Source organism: Leucopleurus acutus, assembly GCF_964270905.1.
Source record: "Leucopleurus acutus genome assembly, chromosome: 1".
Taxonomy (NCBI): Eukaryota; Metazoa; Chordata; class Mammalia; order Artiodactyla; family Delphinidae; genus Leucopleurus; species Leucopleurus acutus.
Genome location: NC_139142.1, coordinates 3,879,084 through 3,903,056, shown reverse-complemented (window position 1 = coordinate 3,903,056; position 23,973 = coordinate 3,879,084). Strand labels below are relative to the sequence as shown.

The window sequence follows — 23,973 nt, the reverse complement described above, 5'->3', positions numbered from 1 at the left end:
ACATCTGATTTAATCATTCTCTAAAGGTGAAGACCCTTACTTCTGAGACTAAGGAGCTTAAAGACCGAAATAAGGAAACATCAATGTTGGTGTTCTAAGCTCCAATGGGGGTTATTAATGGGATCCCACTAAATTATTTCAATAAAATAAATAGTTAAATAGTACATGAAATTAAGGAATGCCAGTTACCAGCTCATGATTGGAATGTGTCATAAACTAACATTTATGATTAATTTGACTCGGCCCAACTAAGGACCGTTACTAAAGTGATGGAGGGCATTTCACGTATTTTCAGAGCAGTTTAACTTCCTACTTAATATTCTTGCCACATTTGCTGAATCCATTTCTTCATTGATTAAGATCTCAGTTGTTAACTCTGAGGCTGGAGTACTTTGGAAGATGGCAGATGTCATTTTTGTCAGTTGTGGGCTAAGATGATAGGTCTGTGGTTGTTGATTACACTAGCTTTAATGTAAGGACGAATCAAGTGAAAGAGTAGCAGGTGGGCACTAATCTTAAGTAAGGGATTGATATGAAGCAAGCACGTTGATTAATCCTTACATGTAAAACAGAGCCTCACAGTGAAAAGTGACTGAGTCTATTCACTCTACATGAACAGGGGCAACGAACAGATCTTGGTTGTATTTAAGGCTTTTGTTCTTAGTTTTGCGTCACCGAAGGTAATTGATTGTATAATTATTCGTGAATTCATGAACGAGTGAATCAGTTCAAGAAGGCATAAGTGGATGAAGAAATAGAAAGACATGCCTGGGTCGATGATGGGTATTGGTGGAGGTATCTGAGTCAATAACTTTAATTAAGTGCTCTGTGTAACTTTGAGGTCCTCTATGGAAAGAGAACTAGTAAATATTCTCTGTGGACATTAACTAGTAGTAGAAGTTAGGAAAAGGCAATAAACTTGTTCCTGGGCTTTTGTGGTTCATGGATATGGATTGTATTATTGCAAGTGAATCAGTGCATGAATAAAGAAAGAAATGTACATCTGAAAAACGAAGAGATTTGCTCATGGAGCAATCAGTAGAGTACAATAAAATAAGTGTTAATATTAATACAGTTCTGAAGTAGAATGAACAGGTTTAGTCTGCAGTCCTCTTTCACATGGAGCATATGAGTATCTGGTCAGGAGGCAATGTTTTGAGTTTTGGTAGTTTGCTATTTTTTAATTAGGAAAAGGAAAAGTGTTTGCATCAGTCAAAAATCTATTAAATAACCATGTACTTAACAGATGTTTATATTCGTGGATATCTGTAATCATTACAGATCTTAATCTTGGGCTAAGTGGTGGAGTTAATAATGTTTATTACATTATTCATAACTAAGAATTCAATACTAGATTAGTAAAAAAATTACATTTTTGAGCCAAAGTTTATTGTTATCTAGTTCTGCCTGGCTAACAATAATTAAAAAATTGAAATCTAGTCTAAATCTGCTTTTTTCCTCCCCAGAGTGAACACAGGACAGCTGATTTAATCATTTAATAAAGAATTGTTATTGCAAGCAAGGAGCATAAAGTCTAATATAAGTAAGTCCCTTGGTTCACATTCTTTGTTTGGATAGTTTATTCATGAGTGTTAGCTGAAGAATTCCAAAGTAATAGTTATGTACTACATACATGAAATATATAAAATACTTCAAGTATGGACCAATGATGGGAATGTGTTACAAACCCCAAATTATGTTTAATCTAAATCAGCACAACTGAGGTCATTTTAAAAGCAGATAGAAGTTATTTAATTTATTCTCCTAGCTGTTTAATATTATTTTCTATTTTCCACCATGGTTGATTTCACCGTTTGCATATGGGTAGAGGGGCTGATAACTCTTTGTGGGCAGCCCAGAGGTGATTCAGTTGGTGGTTTCATTGTTTTTCATGGAACCATCTTTGACATACAGATGAATTAAATAAAAGAGGGCCACACAGGAAGCAATGCTGAATGTGGGTTTGATACAAAGCCGGGATGTTGATCCATCCACACGTGCAGGTTTGAGTTCCATTATAGAAGAAATGTCGTTTATTAGCTCTATAGGGTGAGAGCCTAAAATTCAAGGATCTTGTTTTTGGAATTTTGTGATTGTATTATTTGTGTATCAGAAAATTAATCAATAAATGAAAAAAATTTTTCTAGCAAGGACCAGTGATGAATCTCATGGGGTTTGTGAAACAAGAATTTTGATTAAGCCCATCTGCAACTCTGAGGTCCATAACGAAGAGACATCTCATTATTCTCTTTGTGGGAAATGAGCGTACAAGCACCTTATTCTCAGGCTTTTTGGTTTGGGGTATGAATAGCATTATTAGAATAAATTTACCCTATGAATAAAGAAATACATCAGTGAATGAGGAATAAGAGAGATATATGTGTACTACTTTTTAAGGCATGCAATGAAACATTGATAATTATGAAAACAATTTTGAGATTTTTAGTCCCAGTAAATTAATAGTCAAGGCTCTTATCATTTTTGTAAGGAGCATATGGTCATTTGCACACAAAACTCAATGTTTTTGTTTTGTGTGGAGGCGAGTTGCCAATCGATCATTTTATTAAGGAAAGAGAAATACATTTACATAAATAGTTGATTGAATAAACTGTGTAATTGGGAGGGAAGGCATTGAATGATGATGAGACTCTTTTATTCAGCCACATTTGTGATTAATTCAATCTTTTTATGCAACTTTATGTTGCATACAAACAAACTTAAATTAAAGTAACCAGTTTGCTATTCTTTTGGGTAATGACATTAGGACAAATGTAAATATTATTCAATTGGGTAATGACATTAGGACAAATGTAAATATTATTCAAGGTGCTTATCCAGTGTGGGTGGGTCACAGATATTGAAGTTTAATTATAAGTGAACAAATGTATACATTTGTATCTCAATCAATTTTTCAAAAAAGTCAGTCAATATCACCTCAATGGAAAGCATGCAATTGGATGTAAAGATTGTGATTCATCATGTTTTACACAACTGATGTCCACAGGAAGATAAAGAGTCATAGGCCTTTCCAATGGTGTACATAGACATTTGTAAATAATAGTGTTTCAGTTCTGTTTTGATGATTGTTTAAGCTTTTTGGAATTCTTTTAGAAAAATAAAGGGATGGTCTTATTATTCCATGAGTAATTAAATAAAGGAATTAGTGAGTGAATTAATAAATATATTAAGTAGGGTAAAGCCTGGACCATTGGTGAGATCGTGCCATGAGTTGAATCTCCCATGTATCCAATGCCACACAAATAAAGTTCAATAAAAAAGATGATCTTGGCTCTTCATGGGTAGTAAGTAGAGAGACATATTCTTTTTTTTGTGGTATGTGGGCCTCTCACTGTTGTGGCCTCTCCCATTGCAGAGCACAGGCTCTGGACACGCAGGCTCAGCGGCCATGGCTCATGGGCCCAGCCGCTCCACAGCACGTGGGATCTTCCTGGACCGGGGCACGAACCCGTGTCCCCTGCATCGGCAGGTGGACTCTCAACCACTGCGCCACCAGGGAAGCCCCGAGACATATTCTTAATAATTATAGTTATTTTTCTTCTGTTTACTGCTAGATCCAGTGGTGTTCATTGTATTATTTAAAATTAAGAATTGCACAAGTTAATAAATATAAAGTAGAGCTTTCTCTTTCCAAATGTTGAGAATAGAATGCAAACCAAGGATTATTGTTACCTGATTCTTGATGTTTAAAAATGTGTAATTGTAGATTGATTCTTTTTAAAATTTGCTTTTTACTGCTCAGAATGAACAACTCTACCGTATTTGATTATTAGCCCATGGCAAAGATCTTGAGTTTTACCTCTTCGGATAAAGAGAGAAGAGATCTATGTAAGTAATAAAGTTCATGTTCTACTTGGGGGTCTTGGTCAAGGGTATCCACTGAGATGTTTTGAAGGAATAAATGGCTGCATACACAAACAGTTCAAGGTGGATGGCCAATGATTAAAGTGTGTTAGGAATTCAGAATTATGATCACTCCGTTTCAGCATTTCAGCATGACTGAATTTATTAGGACAACAAGATGAAAGGCATTTCACTCACTTTCAGAAAATTTTAATATTCCATTTAATTTTTTCACCACAGTGGATATAAACTTCTCCATGGGTATTGTTATAGACCATGAACCCACTGAGGAGGAGAATATACAAAAATGGAAAATTTTGCATTTTTCTTAGTTGTGGTATAAAATGGAAGTTCATTGTTCATCTTTAAAATATGGACATTAAGTGAAAGAGGTCCAAGCACGGCCGAATGGCTAATATGGAACTGATATGATGCAAGGAAATGGATTCACTCCTATTTTCAATGCTGGGCTGCATTGCGCAAAGAGAGCTACTTCTCTAGCTCTGTAGGAAGTGAATGTTCACAGACATATTCATATCTTCAAGGATCTTGGTTTTATTTTCCTAATTAATGGACATTGACTGTATTATTATTAATGAATCAATAAGTCAAGAACAATATATCAAACAAAGGCACAGAATACCAAGTCTGGATCAATGATGAGTATGCGTGGGGCATCTGAATAACATTTTGATTAAACCCAGTCTGTAACTCTGAGGTCCGTTGCATCTTTGGGAAATGTGCTTACGAAGTCAGAAATATTCAAGATTGTGTTCTTGACCTTTTGTTGTTTATGAATATGGATTGTATTATTGTAAGTAAATAAATGTATGAATAAATAAAGTATAAATAAAGAGGAGAGCTACACCTTGTCCAATTATGAAAGAAGCTTATGAACCAAAAATGATTGTTAATACATTTCTGAAAATTTGAGTTCAATAAAATAGACCAAGGCTACTCCTCCTTTGGGAGCATAGATATATGTGAACATCAGTGTTGTTCTTGGTTGGTGGTGAGTTTCTGGTTGTATGTCTTATTTTAAGAACATTTACATAACTGTACAATAATAATAATAAATATATTCAATAGTAATATAACAAATCATGATAAACATATTAATATAACATATTTAATAAGTAGTAGTTTAATATAATCAGTAATGAAAAAATAAAATACAAATGATTAGATAGTTATTGAAACATACAAAAGGTCTAAGCATGAGAATATACTAATTATGAATCCTCTTGTGTTCATTGATTTTTATTTTTAAAAAAGTAAATGCACGTTGTTGATGATTTTTGTGAGTAATCATCAGATGGATAGATTTAGTGTCTCTCAGCGCTTTTGTCAAGTGTTCTTAGGCTTCACCAATATTGGTGCTATTATTATAAGTGAGTAAAAGCATAAATTCATATCTCAATCTATTACTTAAAAGAGTACAAACTGTGGGCCTGTTGGGAGCATATGTAATATGTGAAGGAGCATGATTAATCCTGTTTTATTGCCTAGAAATCCACTTAAATAAAAAAGATCTGAGCCCCTCCATCTTTAAGGAAGGATCACATAGACCCCACTCTCTAAACACATCTTGCTGTTAACATTTAAATTCAAAAATCCAAAAATAAAAATTTAGTTCCTTAGTAACACTAGGCACATTTCAAGCTATAAGTGGCCAGTGGCTACCATTTTGGTCATTGCTGATAGAGAAAGTTGCATGTAATAGTATTTAGTTTTGAATAGCAGATGGCTCTATCAGTTTGTATTTCCTTTCAAAAAAAAAAGTCTAGATAATTAAATTATGCTTAGAATTATTAAATAAATGAGTGAATAAATTAATCAATAAGCACATAGTTAAAGTATATGGCACTAAGGGGTCAGATTGTGTTTTGAAATAAGAATTTAAATTTATCACATTTTGCAAAAGTTTTCCCCATTAAAAACATTATGTGGCCTTTTTGCGATTATGTAGGGGTATAGACAAATATTAATAATAGTTATAGTCCTTATATTGGGTGATAGATTAAAACACCTTCATAAAAACATTTAAGAAGTCTTTATTATTTTATTTGACACTAAAAATTAAGTCAATAGATGAAAAGGATACCACTGTTGGATGGATTGATGAAAATGTGACACAAACCAATGTTTCTGGTCAATCTAGTAATGCAGAACTAACTTCTATTTTAAAAATCTAAGTTTACACTTTTCATTCTTTTAAAAATCTGCCTTTTCCTTCTGAATGAACACTCCACGTTGGATTCAGTCGTTGTCCAATGATGAAGATCTTAGCTGTTACTTCTGTAGGTAAGGAGCAATGTAAGTAACAATCAAAGTTTCTGTGTTTTGTTCGTATGGTTTGTTCATGTGTGGTCACTGAGGTAGTTCAAGAGAACAAAAGGCTGTACACATAAAAACCAGATCCAAGAACACCAAGTATAGACCAATAGTGAAGAATGTGTTATGGGCCAAGGAGTAGAATGAACACATTTCAGCACCTCTGAGATTCATTTGAAAAAGAAATGAAAGATATTTAATTAATTTTCAGAACCATTTGCTATTTCATATTATTTCTGCACTGCAGTTGGTTTAAGCATTTCCATATTGTTAGAGATCCAGCCTATTAATTGTTTAGAGGAAGCTCTTAGAAGGTGGAACTTACTGTGTGTGTTCTAGATGTAGGGCACCATTGTGGTTTTTGGATGTTCACTACAGCATGTTTAAAATTGGGTGAATTAAATGAACATGGCCCAATCATGGGTCATTTTTTGTGATGGTACTGAGATGAAGCAAGGCTACCCTTAGATCTAGTCTGAAAGCTCTGTCAGAAATCAGTCTAGAGACAATTATCATAGTTATATCAAGGATCCTGTTCTTGGGAGTCTGTGACTCATGGGAAAATGAAGGTATAAATAACAAAGAAAAAGAGTGCCGAGCCTGGACCAATGATGAGATTGGAGGGTGTCTGAATCAAAACTTTTGATTAAAGCCATCTGTAACTCTGAGGTCCATCATTTAAAAGTGGCCTTCTCTTTTTTTTCCTTTATGGAAATGAGTGTAGAGCAGAAGTTCAGAATATTCAGGTGTCTTGATGGCAGGCGTCCACACCTTCTGGGTATAGATTGATTTTCATAAGTAAATCAATGCATGAATAAATGAAGAAATGTAAAGATGGGTAAATGTAAAAGAAGCTGGGCCTGGACCAGTTATGAGAGTATGTAATGAAACATGGATTATTGTTATATGTTTCTGTAGCACTAAATTCCAGTGAAATATATACATAAAGGCTGTTTGCCTTCTTTTGGAAGGAATATGTATACAGATGTATGTAAGATTCAGAATTATTGTTTGATGTAGGTGGTTGTTTGCTGGTTGGTTGTTTTTACTTAGAGAAGGGAAAAATTACATAAATAAATGCTTATTAAATAATTATTTAATTGAAAAAAGAATGAGCAAAGCTCATCTTCAGAATGTGCCTTATGAGAAGAGTTATTATTAATCCAACTCTGTTCACTGAGTTTTATTAAAAATAATAAAAGAATCTAGTTTTCAAACCTCTGTGTAGTGAAATAGACATATGGAGATAATAAATATTATTCAAGTTTCCTATCTAATGTTAGTTAATTCCTAGATATCAATGTATTCTTACATGTAAATAGATGAAGTCCTAATCACAGTCAATAGTCTAAAAGGAGGCAAACATGGCTCAGTAAGAAACAAGAATAATGACTAATCTTTATGTATACTACTAATCCTCTCTTCCTAGTTTAGGTATGAACATATAGACATGTACATGAAGATCATTTCTGTTCTGGGTTTTTCATGGGTTTATCACTTTGTGTGTGCGTGTGTTTGTATATTTGAATATATGATCAATTATTCCATGAATAATTCCATAAATGAATAAATAAAACAATGAACAATTGAATTAATATATGAGCCGGGTCAAGCATAGACCTTGGTGAGACTATGCCATAAATCACAGATTTTAAATTCAACCATTTCTACACAAATTGAGACCATTAAAAAAAGATTATCTAGGCTCTTACCTATGTGGGTAGGGGTCTATAGACAGATATGAACAATAGTCATAGTTCTTATTTTTCAGTGATGAATTCAACAGTGTTCATTATATTATTTATAAGTAATAGTTAAATCAAGTAATAAAAAGGAGTGCCGTTCTCAGGTCAGTGATGAAAATGACACTTGAATCAACTTAATGATTAACCTAGTACCACGCAACTAATGTCCTTTTAAATCAATCTAATTCTGGACTGTTCATTCTTTTGAACATTGGCATTTGACTCCACAGAATGAAGACCATGGCTGCTTTCATCAGTCTGTTTTGAGGAAGATCTTGACTGTTACCTTTGTGGGTAAGGATTCTAATGACTAAACTAAAATAATAATAGTCAAAAGATCTTGTCAAAAGATCTTGGAGTGAATTTTTCATTAGTGTTTGTTGAATTATTTAGATTAGGAAGATGCAAGAGAGCTGGAAGGGGAAGCATAGAAAACAAGGATGATAATTGATCCATACATACCTCAATGAGGGCCACTACAAAAAGAGATCTCATCTGTTGAGAAAGATCTAGTTTATGGGAAAAGAGCCTATACACAGATGTTGGTCATATTCAAGGGTCTTGTTCTTGGCTTTTTTTAAATTCATGGATATTGATGTTATTACTGTTGGTGGATCAATGAATGGATCAATGAGCAAAGGTATAAATGAAGAAAAAGATTGCTTAGCCTGGATCGATGATGAGTACCCTGGGGTGTCTGAAGTCAAGGACTTTGATTAAACCCTATAACTCTGAGGTCCATTACAAAAATATTCATTCCTCTTTATCTCTACAGGAGATGAACTTGTTCAAGGAGTTAAAAATATTCAAGAGTTTGTTCTTGTGCTTGGGTTTCTGAGTATTGTATTTTCAGTAACTCAATGCATTAATAAATCAAGAAAGTATACATGAATAAGGACAAAATGGTTTATTCCTGGTCCAAATATGGGAGAATGTAATGTAATAGATGTAATATAAAAATCATTATTAATACATTTCTGAAGCACTGAGTTCCAGTAAAATAAATTGATTGAAGCTGACCATTTTGAGTAAAGAGCATCTCGATAAATGGGTGTAAGAGCTCATGCTGTTTTTCTGGGCTGGGTTGTTGGTTTTTGTTTTATTAAGAGAAGGGCAAAACATTTACTTAATTATTGATTAAATAACTACATAATTGAGAGTGGGCTTATACTTGGACCTATGTTGAGAATGTCACATGACAAGTTATGATTAATTCAATGATCTTCTACTTTTTAATTAAAAAAAGAACAAGAAAAAATTATCTGATCTTTTTTCTGTGCCTAGTGAGCATATGCACAGGCATTAATATTGTTCTGTTTCTGTGGAGTCACAAGTATTAATGTTATTATTATAAATATATCAAGGAATAAGTTAATATTTTAATCAGTTCCTTGAAAGAAGGTAACGCATGACCCAGTGAGGACCATGTGTTATGAAACAAGGAGAGTGATTAATCCAGTTCTAACAGTTGCTCTCTAGGTAAAAAAAGTAGACCTAGGCTCTTAATTTTTGAAATGGTCAATATATTTAGAGAGGATTTCTCTTCCTGGCTTGTTGGTGCAATTACTTTAAAAAAATGAAAGATAAAATGACTCCATGTATAGCTATATACATACATACATATATAAAGTTGGGACAAGCATGGACAATTGCTGAGAATGTGCTCGAATCTAAGACTCAGATTAACCGATTCTCTCCAAGAAAGGTTCATTTAGAAAGTTGTTGTAGCTCTTACCTGACTGGGTAGGGGACACACATAGTTCTTATTCTTTTGTCTGGTGTTGCTTTCAGAGGTGTTCATTATATTCATTACATTTAATACTTGATTCAATCAGTCAAGTAATATACCATGGAGAGTTTTAATATACAACAAGCACTTAAGGTTTATTCCTCATCAGTTGTTGACTTGAAGTCAACTAGAAAAATCTGAATCTAGCCTTTCCTATCTATCTATCTACCTAATCTAATCTGTCTATTTTCATATTTGCTTTGTACTCTACAGAATGGATGCACAACGATTCAATTAAGGACTATAGAAACTTACGTAAGTAGCAGTCAAAGTAATTGCTTCTGGTTTGGTGGTTTGTCATGGGTGTTAACTCTGTTATTGGAAGGGAATAAATGGTTACATGTACAAATTAAATGAATGGAGATCATGTGTGGGCCAATTCAGTACATCTGTGGTCAATTAAGGAGAAAAAAGAAAGACCATTTTATTTATTTTCACAGTTAATTATTCAATTAATTAATTAATGTACAATGTATTATCAATTTTAATTTGAGTCACAGTTGATTTAAACCTCCCTCTATAAAGACATGGTTTTGTCACATTCAAACAGTAAAATGGGGTCAATATAAAGTATTGTATTAATTAATCTATATAGAAAACATTGTGGCCAATTAATGAAATATATATATATTGTCAGTGGGAAGTAATTCTATAGAGAAATGTTAGAGATATTCAAGGATCTTGTTTCAAGTTTTTATGACCTCCAGGCATTTATTTTATTATTATTAGTGAATTGATGACTTAATCAATAAAAACATGCAGACATGATTGAAGGTAATGAGGGCCAATCCTGGACCAATGGTGATGCTGGTGGGGTGTGAGTCATGGATGATGAGTACTTGTCTGGAACTCTGAGGTCCAACGCAGTAAGAAATCTAGTCTATACCATACGTCCATTAGAAATTATCCTGTGGACATATGTTAGTAATATTCAAGGATCTTGTTCTTAGTTTTTGTTATGGAATTTGACTCTGTTATTGCAGGTGGATCAATGAAAGAATCAATCAGTAAATACAGTTGACCCTTGAACAACGTGGTGTAACCCCACGCAGTCGAAAGTCCTTGTAAGGCTATCTCTGCTTCAGAAGCAAAGGAATTGATAAATGACTCACCCAAGGCCAGGAATCTTAAATAGTTTGGATAGAATCAGGACTCAAACCCTGGTTCTTTTGATACCACATGTTGTGATCTCTAATCAAACACAAATTTTTCCCACACTTAGTTAATTTAAAGATCCCTAAAATGAAAATACAGGTACTATATTTATTGAAAAAAATCCATGTACAAATGGACCCATGCAGTTCAAACCCGTGTTGTTCAAGGGTCAACTGTATACAAATAAATAAAGAGGGTGAAGCATTGTCCAATTATGATAATATGTCATGAAGTAAGAGAATCTGTTCATATATGTTAAAAACACTGATTCAATTAAGAAGGACATGGTTTTACGATATTTCTTTGGCTAATGGTTCTATAGAAAGTACAAGTAATAATTATTATTCCTATTCTGGCTCAGTGGCAAGTTTGATGTTTTTTTGAGGGAAATATCAATAAATATTACCCCTAATTAATGAATACCTAAATTACTGATGTAATCAAAGGTGAAATACAAGGATTAATGAAGATAATATCTCAGTTTTTCTTTTTTAATCTTCTCTGCTTTGTACTTCTTAGAGTGGGTGCACCAAGCCAACTTAAACGTCTTGCATGACTGTGAGCTCTAAGTGTAAGAAATAGTCAAAGTTCTTGTCTTGTTTTTGGTGGTTTGTTTAGGACGTTAACTGTAATATTAAAAAATAGTTAAATATAATAAAAAAAGGCCAAGCATGGCCCCCTAATAAATACGGAACTGACATGAAACATTATATTGATGAATCAGTATTTGCAGCCACGTAGGTGATTAGCGAAATATAAATTCAAGGAGGCAAATGATTCTATAGAGAGATGTTAGAGATTCTTTTTTCTTTGAATTTTATTTAATTAATTAATTTTTTATACAGCAGGTTCTTATTAGTTGTCTATTTTATACATATTAGTGTATACATGTCAATCCCAATCTCCCAGTTCATCCCCCCACCCCCACCCCACCCCCACGCTTTCCCCCCTTGGTGTCCATATGTTTGTAGAGATTCTCGAAGGTCTTATTTTCAAGTTTTTTTTGACTCATAGATATTTATTTTACAATTGTCGCTTTATCGATAAGTTAATCGGTAAAGAAATGTAGAAGTGAATGAATAAAAAGTGGGCTGAGCCTGGACCAATGATGACCACTGGTAGTGTATGAGTCATGGATGGTGAATACTATGTGTCCAGAACTCTGAGGTCCAACACAGTAGGAGATCTAGTCTATTTCCTCTGTTGGAAATTGCCATACTCACAGATGTTAGTAATATACAAGGATTGTGTTCTTGGTTTTTGTGTTCAAGAACTTTGATTTTATTAGTATAAACAGATAAATGAAAGAGTCACTCAATATAAACAAATAAATATGAATAAGTGAAGCACTGTAAATTATGAAAGTTAATAAATCCCTAAGAGGCTGAATAGCTGAAATGTGGAGAGCAAAGTCAATGCAGATAAGGTCTCAATTTTTAAAAATCACCTTCTGTGCTTTGTACTTCTCAGCATGGATACATTGGAGCTGATTTAAGGATTCATCTAAGGTCACAAGATGTCTGGTTGTCTCTGTGTTTGGCACATAGAAACAAATGTGAGTTTTTATGGGTAAATACTCTATTTGAAAAGTATGAAATATAAGCAAAGAATGCCAGACATGGTCCATTGATTAATAATGCAGCATTATGTTGATTCATTCCTATATGAAACTTTGAGGGTGATTAATGAAAGAGATATATCAGTGTAGTAAACGATTCTATAGACAGAAGTTAAACGATTCAAGGCCTATGTTCTAGGTTTTTTGTGCTTCATAGGTATCCATTTTATTCCTATTAGAGAATTTGTTGAATTAATTACTAAACAAAGGTAGATGAGAGTGGGGAAGAAAAGAGGCCAAGCCTGGAGCAATGATGACCACTGGTGGCATATGCATCGTGGATGATGAATACGTGTCTGGAACTCTGAGGTCCAACATAAAAAAGAAATCTAGTTTATTGCCTCTGTTGGAAATGATCCTATAGACAGATTTAGGATTTATTTTATAAAGCTCATGCTCAGGGGTCTTTGTGTTTATGGATTTTGATTCTATTATAATAAATGAATCAATAAAGAATCAATGTACAGATGTAAATAAATAAGATGAAGCGGGTGAAGCATCGTCCAGTTATGAAGAAATTTAAGGCTAGAGATAATATTAATAAATATGGAAACACTAAGTCAGTTAAGAAATAAATGGTTCAAGGGTGTTTCCTCTAGCTAAGGATGTTATAGATAATATAAATAACGGCCAGTATTTACTCTGGGTTAGTAGAAAGTTCAATGTGGTTTGTTTTCTTAGGAAAAAGTTATATATTACCCAATTCATATATAACATAATCACTGAAAATTAAATGTAGATACAAAGATCAGTAGAGGAAACATCTCAATCACGTTATCATCTACTCTGCATTCTGTGCTTTAGAATGGACACGCTTTAGCTGATTTAAACATATGTCTTGGTCAACAGTCTCTGAATTTGCCTGTACATGGAAACCAACGTGAGTAATAGTCAGTGGTCTCATCTTACTGTGGGTAGTTTGTTTAGGGTATTCTTTGAAATATTAAAAAAATATTCACTATAAGAAAAAATACTAACCATGGTCCAGTGATTAAATTGGAAATGTATGAATCATTCTGTGGATTAATCTATCTTTAGAATAATGAGGGTGATTAATGAAAGAAGTGTACTCAATTAGGCAGTGGTTCTAAAGAAAATTATAAAGATACTGAAGGCTCTTGTCCTTGAGCTTTTGTGACTCATAGGTATTTATTTAATTACCATCAGTAAATTGATAAATTAATCACTAAACAGAAGTAGATGGGAGGAAGAAAAAGAGTCGCAAAACTGGACCAATGATGACATCTGGTGGCGTAGGAGTCATATACGATGAATACCATGTGTCTGGAAGTCTGAGGTCCAACACAAAACAAAATCTAGTCTGTTTTCTCTCTTGCAAATCATCTCTATAAACAAGGATATTGTTCTTCTAATTTTGGATCCATGAATTTCTATGTTATTAATATAAATAGATCAATGATACAACCAATAAACAAAGTATAGCTAAATAAAAACAAGAATGAAGCCTTATCAACCATGAGTATATGTGGTGAGGCAAGAAGTACTATTAATATAAATTGAAGAAACTGATGCATATTAATAAATGGATGGACCAAGGGTGTTAGCTCTTTTTCTAAGGATCATGTCATTATATTCATATTTATGCTTATATATGTGTATAAATCATGGAAAATAATAAATACCTTTGTGACTGAGTAAATGAAATGAGGAAAACAAGGACCAATTTAGAGAAAGTCTCAATTTTTTTCTATCATCTGCTCTGCTCTGTACTCCTCAGAATGGACGCACGCTGGTGGATTTAAGCATCTTTCATAGTCACGTGCTCTATAGACCAATGTGAGTAATGCAGTAAGCAAATTCATGTCTTTGAGAGCTTCTCTTTTTCCTCAAATATTCACTGTATTGTTAGAAGTGTGGAATAGAATTAATATTAGTAATAATGAGTTAATCAATGAACTTATGCAGATGAGAATGAAGAAATAGAGGCCCATGTATGGACCAATGATGATGACTGATATATGAGTCATGGATGATGAATACTACGTGTCTGAAACTCAGGTTCAGTAAATAAAAGAAATATAATCTGTTGCCTCTATTTGGTATTACACCATAGACAAATATTAGGAAAATAAAAGAGCAATTTTCTTGTTTTGTGTTCATGAATTTTGATTTTACTTTAAAAAAATAGCCCAAAGAAATAAGTGTAAGTATAAATGAGTTAAGATGAAGAGGTTGAAGCATATTCACTCTTAATATATGTGGTAAGGCAATAAAAACTATTAACATTGATTGAAAATACTGAAGTTCATTTGGAAATGTAAATGGTGCAAATGTCATACCCCTTTGGCTAAGAATGATATAGAAAATGAATAACAGTTGAAGTTCTTATTCTATGGTAGTACCAGGTTTGATATTGTTCTTTTTTCTAAGAGAAAAATAAGAAATATGACCTGAATTTATGATATTCCTAAATGACTGACTAGATGAAGGTGGAATGTGTGGATCAATAACGAGTATCTCAATGTTGTTATTATCTCTCCTGCTTTTTACGACTCAGAATGGATACACTGGAACCTATTTACGTATTTGGCCATGATCAGGACCTCCATGGATGGCCCTGTGTGTAAGAGCATGAAGACCAATGTGAACAACAGATTCCTCTCATGGTTTAGGTGGTTTGTATAGGATATTCAGTGTAATACTAAAAATTATTAACTATATTCAAAGATGGCCAAACATGGCTTAATGATTACCATGGAACTGACATGAAACTTTGTGTTGATTAATCGATATTTGCCACAATGAGGATGATTATTGAAATAAGTACATTCCATGAGGCAAAAGATTCTATAGGCAGAAGTTAGTATTTAAGATCTTGTCCTTGAGTTTTTTGACTCACAGATATTTATTTTATTATTATTAATGAATTAATAAAGTGATCAGTAAACAGATGTCGATGAGAATAAAGAAAAAGAGTCTAAGCTTGGACCATTGATGATGACTGATGGCATATGAGTCGTATATGATGAATACTGTGTGTCTGAAACTCTGAGGTCCAGCAAAAGAAATCTAGTCCATTTCCTCCATTGGAAGTGTTCCTATAGACAGATGTCAGGAATATATAGGGACCTTGTTTTATTCTTTGTGGTTCACGAGTTTTTAAAAATATTATTATAAAATGTTACTGGCCGAATAAACAAGTATATAAGTGACTAAAGATGAAGAGGGTTAAGTACTGTTCATTACTTAAATACATAGTAAAGAGAAATAATATTAATATAAGTTAGAATGGATAATTAACAGATCAAGTATATTATGCATTTTTGAGTAAGGATGATATAGACAGTGATACGTAATAGTCAATTAGTGATCTGAGTCTATTGCAAGCTTGATGTTTGTTTTATTAAGGAAAAAACAAATAAATATTACCATAAATTAATAAATACCTAAATGACTATGTATATGAATGGTGGAAAGTATGGATCAATGGAGAGAATATCAAACTTTTTATCACCTGCTCTGCTTGGTACTATTCAGAATTGATGCCCCAGCTGATTTCAGCTTCTGCTGTGATCAAGATTGTCCTATTGCCTCTGTATTAGAAAGAGACAAAGGTGAGTAATGGTCAAGTTTGTCATCTTAGATTGGGTCATTTGTTTAAAGGTATTCATTGAATTATTAAAAGTATTAAACATAATAAAAAAGTTAACTATGGCCCAATGATAAATATGATATGAAACATTATGTTGAGTCATCAGTATTGTGCACCATTGAGGTTGGTTAATAAAGAGAATCAGTCCATGTGTGAAATAGTTCTATAGACAGATGTTGGGAATATTCAAGGATCCTATTCTTGGATTTTGTGAATTTTGTGTTTATTTTATTGTTATTAATAAATTAATGATTTACTTGATAAATGAGGGAGGAAAAAGACAGCCAAACCTGAACCAATGAAGACAACTGGTGGTGTATGTGTTGTGGATGATGAATAATATGTGTCTGGAACTTTGAGGTCCAACACAAAACATAATTCGTCAAATACCTGTGTTGGAAATGATCTTGTAGGCAGACATTAGAAATATACAGAGATCATGTTCTTACCCTGGATTCATTGATTAAATTTATTATTGTTAATGAATGGATGAATGATATTACTGTTGAAGAAGTATCAATAAATAGATAAAGGACCATTAAAGAAATAATAAATAAACAGATAAAAAGAGAGTGAAGCATTGTTCAACTGTGAGCATTTGTGGTGAGGCAAGAATTACTATTAATAAAAATTGAAAATATTGATGCCTCTTTAGAAATAAATGTATCAAGAGTGTCACCTCTTTGGCTAAGGATCATATAGATTCATAATTAGAGTCAATTTTATTTTCTAGGTCAGTATCAAATTTAAGGTTGTTCCTTTCGTTAAGAGGTAAAATCTAAATTATGAAAAATTAATAACTACCTAAAGGACTGAACGAATATATTGTGAAAAGGAAAAATCCATTCAGACAAGGTCTCATTTTTATAAATTTATTTTATTTATTTATTTTTGGCTGCGTCGGGTCTTCGTTGCTGCACACCGGCTTTCTCTAGTTGTGGCGAGTGGGGGCTACTCTTCGTTGTGGTGCGCAGGCTTCTCATTGCGGTGGCTTCTCTTGTTGTGGAGCACGGGCTCTAGGCGCACGGGCTTTAGTAGTTGTGGCACATGGGCTCAGTAGTTGCGGCTCATGGGCTCTAGAGCGCAGGCTCAGTAGTTGTGGCACACGGGCTTAGTTGCTCCGTGGCACGTGGGATCTTCCCAGACTAGGGCTCAAACCCGTGTCCCCTGCATCGGCAGGAGGATTCTTAACCACTGCGCCACCAGGGAAACCCAGTCTCATTTTTAAAACATCATCTACTCTGCTTTATGTTCCTCAGAATGGACCAGTCGAGCTGATTGGAAAATTCTCTCGTGCTCACGTTCTCTGGTTGTCTCCACGTCTTTGGTGTATAGAGACCAATGTGAGTAATAACGTTCATGTCTTCATTCGAAACGTTTTTTTCAAAAGTGTACTTATTGGCCATCCATGGCCAGTGATAAATATGGGATTATTCCCAATAGTATTTATTAATCAATTTATGGTATTGTAAGAGTAATTAATGAAAGAGAGATATCAATGTGATAAATGATTCTATGGACAGAAGTAAAATAGTCAAGGTTCTTATTCTTAAATTTATCTTATTTATTTATTTATGGCTGTGTTGGGTCTTCGTTTCTGCGCGAGGGCTTTCTCTGGTTGTGGCAAGCGGGGGCCACTCTTCATCGCAGTGCACGGGCCTTTCGCTATCGCGGCCTCTGTTGTTGCGGAGCATAGGCTCCAGACGCGCAGGCTCAGTAATTGTGGCTCACAGACCCAGTTTCTCCGCGGCCTGTGGGATCTTCCCAGACCAGGGCTAGAACCCGTGTCCCCTGCATTGGCAGGTAGATTCTCAACCACTGCGCCACCAGGGAAGCCCCAAGGTTCTTATTCTTTGTTTTTATGTGAATCATGGGGTTTTAAAAATTAATATCAGTGGATAAGAAATTAATTAATGAGCTAATGTACAGGAGGATGAGCAAAAAGAGACTGACATGTGGATCGATGATGACTGCTGGTGGAGTATGAGTCACGGATGATGACTACTTCATTCTGGAATCTGAGGTCCAATCAGAAAGAAATATAGTCTGTTGCCGCTGCTTGAAATCCTATAGACTGATTTCAGGAATCTAAAGGGACTCTTTTCTTAGACTATTTTTTGTGAATTTTGATTCTTTTATTATAAATGGATCAATTAAAGAATCAGTGTACAAATATAAAAAAGCAAGGACGCTGAGCATGAAGCACATGCACTCTTGAGATATGGGGTAAGGCGATGGAAACTGTTAAAACGTGATGAGAATACTGAATGCCATTACGAAAAATAAGTGGTTCGAGTGGTTCGAGTGCCTTACCTCTTTGGCTCATGCTGATAGAGACGTTCTTATTCTGAGTCCATAGCGAGTCTGATCTTATTCATTTTTTAAAGAGGAAATTTGTTAAGTATTATCCCAGATTAACATATTACTAAATGATTGACTAAATGTAAGGTGGAGTGCACAGAACCATGGAGATAATGTCTTGATCTTGTTATATCTGTTTTGCTTCGTACTTCTCAGAAAGAGGACCCTGAACTCAGGAGCTCATGGGAGCATCTCTGTGTAGGAGCATTAAGCCCAGTGTGAGTAATAATCAAAGTTCTTGTCCTGGTTTGGGTGATTTGTTCAGGGTATCCCTGTCATAATTAAAAATGTATTAAATATAAGAAAAAAGACCGGCTATGGTCCAGCGATTAAATTGGAAGTGTCTGAAACATTATGTTGATTAATCTGTTTTTACAACAATGATGATTAATGGAAGAGGTATATTCAATTAGGCAATGATTCTAAAGATAAATGACAGGGATACTGAAGGCTCTTGTCCTTGCATTTTTGTAATTCACATATATTTACTTAATTTTTATTAGTAGGTTGATGAATTAATGTATAAACAACTGTAGAGGAGAATGAAGAAAAAGGGGCTCAACCCCAGATCAGTGATGATGTCTGATGACCTAGGAGTCTTATACGATGAATGCCACATGTCTGGAAGTCTGAGGTCCAGCACAAAACAAAATCTAATCTGTTTCCTCTCTCACAAATGATCCTGTGGATCGATGTTAAGAGTTTACAAGGATACTGTTCTTGTAATTTTGGATTCATGGATTTATATATTATTAATATCAATCGATCAATGATAGAGCCAATAAACAAAATACAAATAAATAAAAATGAGGATGATGCTTTGCCCACCTATGAATATACACGAGAGGCAAGAAATACTATTAATATAAACTGAGGAAACCGATGCATGTTAAGAAATAAATGGACCAACGGTGTTCCCTCTTTTCCTAAGGATCATACAGACACTGACCTCGATAAGTAATACCTAGTTTTATAGGCCTGGGTCTGTCTCAGTAGAGGATGTCAATTTTGTTTCATATGTATATATCTCATATGTACATATATTCGGAAAAGTGAATAAATACCTTTGTAAATGAAGAAATGAAATGATGTAAACAAAGACTGATGTGGATCTTCTTTTGAAAGGTCTAGATTTTTAATCATCCGCCTCCTCTTGTACTCCCCAGAAACGACACACCCAAGCTGATTCAAGCATTTTCTATGGTTTCCTCTGTGTGTTAAGAGCCTAGAGATGAATGTGAGTAAAGGTTAAGTTCTTGTGTTTAAGAAGTTTTTTTTTAAGGGTATTCACTGCACTGTTAAAAGTGTGAAATATAATCCAAAACACCAGTCATAGAAAATGTCCACGAGAATGAAGAAACAGAGGCTCAGGCATGGACCAGTGATGACCGTTGGTGGAGTATGAGCCATGGACGATGACTACTTTGTGTCTGAAACTCTGAGGTCCAATCAAAAAGGAAATATAATCTGTTACCTCTCTTTGAAGTGATCTTATGGAAAGATGTTAGGATCGTTTTTCTAAGGATCATATTATATTTATATTTATGCTTATATATGTGTATAAATTATGGAAAATAGTAAATACTTTCATGTCTGAGTAAATAAAATGAAGAAAACCAGGACCAATTCAGAGAACGTCTCAAATTTTTTTTTCTCTGCTCTGCTCTGTACTCCTCAGAATGGACGCATGCTGGTGGGTTTAGCATCTTACACGGTCCTGTGCTCTATAGACCAATGTGAGTAATACAGTAATTAAATTCATGTCTTTGAGAGTTTTTTTCTCAAGTATTCACTATATTGTACAAGTGTGAAATATAATATCAGTCACTTAATGAATTAATCAATGAACTATGCCGATGAGAATAAAGAAGTAGAGGCCCATATATGGACCAGTGATGATGACTGATATCGTATGAGTCCTGGATGATGAATACTATGTGTCTGAAACTCTGAGGTCCAGTAAAAAAAGAAGTATAATTTGTCACCTCTATTTGGTGTGCTATTACTGACAAGTATTAGGAAAATAAAAGAACAATCTTCTTGGTTTGTGTTTATGAGTCTTTGATTTTATTGATACTATAAAAATTAGCCCAAAGAAATAATCAATGTACAAGTGTAAATAAGTTAAGATGAAAAGGCTGAAGCATATTCACTCTTCATATATGTGGTGAGTCAATAAAAACTATTAACATTGATTGAAAATACTGAAGTTCATTAGGAAATGTAAGTGGCTCAAATGTCTGACCTCTTTGGTTGAGAATGATACAGACAGTAAATAACCATCAAAGTTCTTATTATTGGTCTCTGTCAAGCTTGATGCTGTTTCGTTTGTTAAGAATAAATTAATAAACATGACCCCAATGTACTGTTTTCCTAAGTAAGTGACCATGTGAAAGTTGAAATGTACGTATCAGTGGAGTGTCTGTCAATCTTCTCATCATCTTCTCTGCTTTGTATTCCTCAGAATGGATGCACCTGAATTGGCGAAGCATTGACCATGGTCAGGAACTCTGCTGGTTGTCCTGTGTATAAGTACATGTGGTCTATGTAAGTAATTGTCAGATTCTTCTCTTGGTTTGGGTGTTCGTTTATTCGCTGTGATAATAAATAAATGTATTCAAAGAAGGCTAGTCATGGTTTATGGATAAATATAGAATTGACGTGAGATGTTATGTTGCTTAATATGTATTTGCCTCAATGAAGATGATTAATGAAAGAAGAATATTCAATGAGGCAAATGATTCTATAGATAGCTATTAAAGATATTAAGGATCTAGTAGTCCTTGAGTATTTGTGATTCACAGATATTTATTTTATTATTATTGATGAATTGATCAGTAAATATAGATCAGAATGAAGAAAGAGTCCAATCGTGGACCGATGATGACGGCTAGTGACGTATGAGTTGTATACGATGAGTACTTGTGTGTCTGAAACTCTGAGGTCCAGCACAAAGAAATCCAGCCCATTCCTCCTGTTTAAAGTGATTCTATAGACAGATGTCAGGAATATACAAAGATATTGTTCTTGATGTTTGTGTCTGTGAATTTTACAAAACCTTATTCTGAAAGAATAAATGGCAGAATAAATAAACAAATGTGTAAGTAAAAATGAAGAGGCTGAAGTATTGTTCATCTTTAAAGTGTATAGTAAAGAAAATAATACTAATATAAATTGAAATCAATATTAAATGGATCAAGTGTATTACATCTTTGACTGAGGATGGTATAGACAGTGATATGTACAGTTTCTCATCTGAGTGAGTTACAACTTTGATGCTGAATTTGTTAAGAGGAAAATAAATAAATATTACCATTAATCAATAAATACCTAAATGACTATGTATCTGGATGGTGGAGACAATGAATCAATGGAGAGAATGTCTCCATCTTTTTATTTTCTTCTCTGCTTGGTACTATTCAGAATGGATCTTCCAAGCTGATTAAGATCGTCATGTTGCTCCCGTGTCAGGAAAGAGACAAAGGTGAGTAACAGTCAAAGGTCAAAGTTCTTGTCTTGGTTTGGGTTATTTGTTTAAAGGTTTCACAGTATTATTTAAAAAAATAATAAATATAATTAAAATGAACTATGTCCAAATTTAAACATCATATGAAACATTATGTTATTTAATCAACATTGAAATTCACTGATCAAAGAGATAAAGTCTACATGGGATATGGCTCTATATACTATGCTTGGGATATGCAAATATCTTGCTCTTGGGTTTTGGAATCATGTATTCATTATATTATTATCAGTGAATTAGTTTGATTTATTTAATACAGATGCAGAAATGAATGAAGAAAAAGAGAAACATATACCGGTGATGACAACTGGTGGCATATGAGTTATAAACAATGAATACTACGTGTCTGGAACTCCGGGCTCCAACACAAAACATAATTAGTTGAATCTCTCTTTTGGAAATGATCCAGTAGACCAGCGGTCCCCAACATTTTTGGCACCAGGGACCGGTTTCGTGGAAGACAATTTTTCCACGGATGGCACGGAGGGAGATGGTTCACGCGGCAATGAGAGCGATGGAGAGCAGCGATGGGGAGCGGCAGACGAAGCTTCGCTCGCTCGCCCGCTGCTCACTTCCTGCTGTGCAGCCCGGTTCCTAACAGGCCTTGGACCAGCTCCAGTCCGCAGTCTGGGGGTTGGAGACCCCTGCAGCAGACAGATGTCAGAAATATACGAATATTGTGTTCTTATTTTGAGTTCATAGATTTAGATTTATTATTACTAATGGATTGACGGTAGAATAAAATAGAAGTAAATAGATAAAGAAGAATGTTAAGCATTGTCCAACTATGAACATATATGGTGAGGCAAGAAATATTACTCATAAAAATGGAAGAAGACACTGCTGCCTCCTAAGAAATAAATGAATCAAGGATTTTACCTCTGTGGCTAAGAATCACATAGGCTGATGAATAAGAGTCAGTTTTATTTACTGGATCAGTTTCAAGTTTGAGAGAGTTTCCTTTGTTAAGAGAAAAGAAAATCCATATCATGAAAAATATATAAATACCTAAATGACTGAGTAACTGGACGGTGGAAAGCAGGGATCAATGGAAATAAGGTCTCAATTATCTTTATCATCTGCTCTGCTCTGTAGGTCTCAGAATGGACACACCTGAGCTGATTTAAGCATCTTCCATGGGTACCAGGTCTACGGTTGCACCCGTGTGTTAGGAGCATACAGACCAGTGTGAGTAAGAGTCAAAATTCTTGTCTTATTTTAGTGTTTTTTAAAAAAGCATATTCACTATATCATTGTGAAGTATTAATGTGAAGTATAATTGCATAAGGCTAACTATAGCCCAGTGACAAATATGGACTTGATTATATAAATATGGGGTTGATTATATTGATTAATGCATATAGGAAAATCGGAATAATAAATGAGAGAGATATATTGATGTGAGAATTATCCTGTATACAGTTTAGGGCTATCAAGGCTCTTCTTGGGTTTCTGTGAACAATAGGGTTTAAAAATTATTATTAGTGAATTAATAAATTAATCAATGGACAATGTACAAATGATTGAAGAAAAGGAGGGACAATACTGGATCGATGATGATTATTGGTGTAGTCATGTATGTCGTGTATGATGAATCTGTGTCTGGAACTCTGAGGTCCGATGCAAATGGAAACTAGTCCGTTGCCCTGTGTGAAGTGATCCTATAGACAGATGCCATGAATATACAAGAATCTCATTTTTGGTTTACGTTCATGCATTCTCTATTTTTATAGTCAGATCAATGAAATAATCGATAAATACATACATAAATAAAGATGAAGGTCATTAAACATTGTCCAATTATAAAAATATGTAGCAAGACAAGAAATACTATTAACATATTTTGAAAATACTTCTATTTATTAGGAAACAAATCATACAAGGTGTTACCTCTGGCTAAGGATTTTATAGGCAGTGTGAAGTAGTTAATAGGCAATATCCATATTCTGTGTCAGTGGCAAGATCGTTATT

General features: G+C 34.1%; 3 long non-coding RNA genes across 3 annotated transcripts; all 3 read left to right on the top strand.

The window, feature by feature from the left end:
- Window positions 1-1,359: 1,359 nt before the first annotated feature.
- Window positions 1,360-10,141, top strand: LOC309962046. The gene is made up of 5 exons (XR_014326218.1): window positions 1,360-1,543; window positions 3,761-3,846; window positions 6,125-6,177; window positions 8,171-8,234; window positions 9,943-10,141. It is a non-coding gene; the product is annotated as an uncharacterized lncRNA (long non-coding RNA).
- A 4,965-nt stretch (window positions 10,142-15,106) lies between these two features.
- LOC309962746 lies at window positions 15,107-18,694 on the top strand. The gene is made up of 3 exons (XR_014326264.1): window positions 15,107-16,077; window positions 17,375-17,458; window positions 18,633-18,694. It is a non-coding gene; the product is annotated as an uncharacterized lncRNA (long non-coding RNA).
- A 953-nt stretch (window positions 18,695-19,647) lies between these two features.
- LOC309962739 lies at window positions 19,648-22,000 on the top strand. The gene is made up of 4 exons (XR_014326262.1): window positions 19,648-19,713; window positions 20,155-20,212; window positions 20,941-21,023; window positions 21,900-22,000. It is a non-coding gene; the product is annotated as an uncharacterized lncRNA (long non-coding RNA).
- Window positions 22,001-23,973: the final 1,973 nt, after the last annotated feature.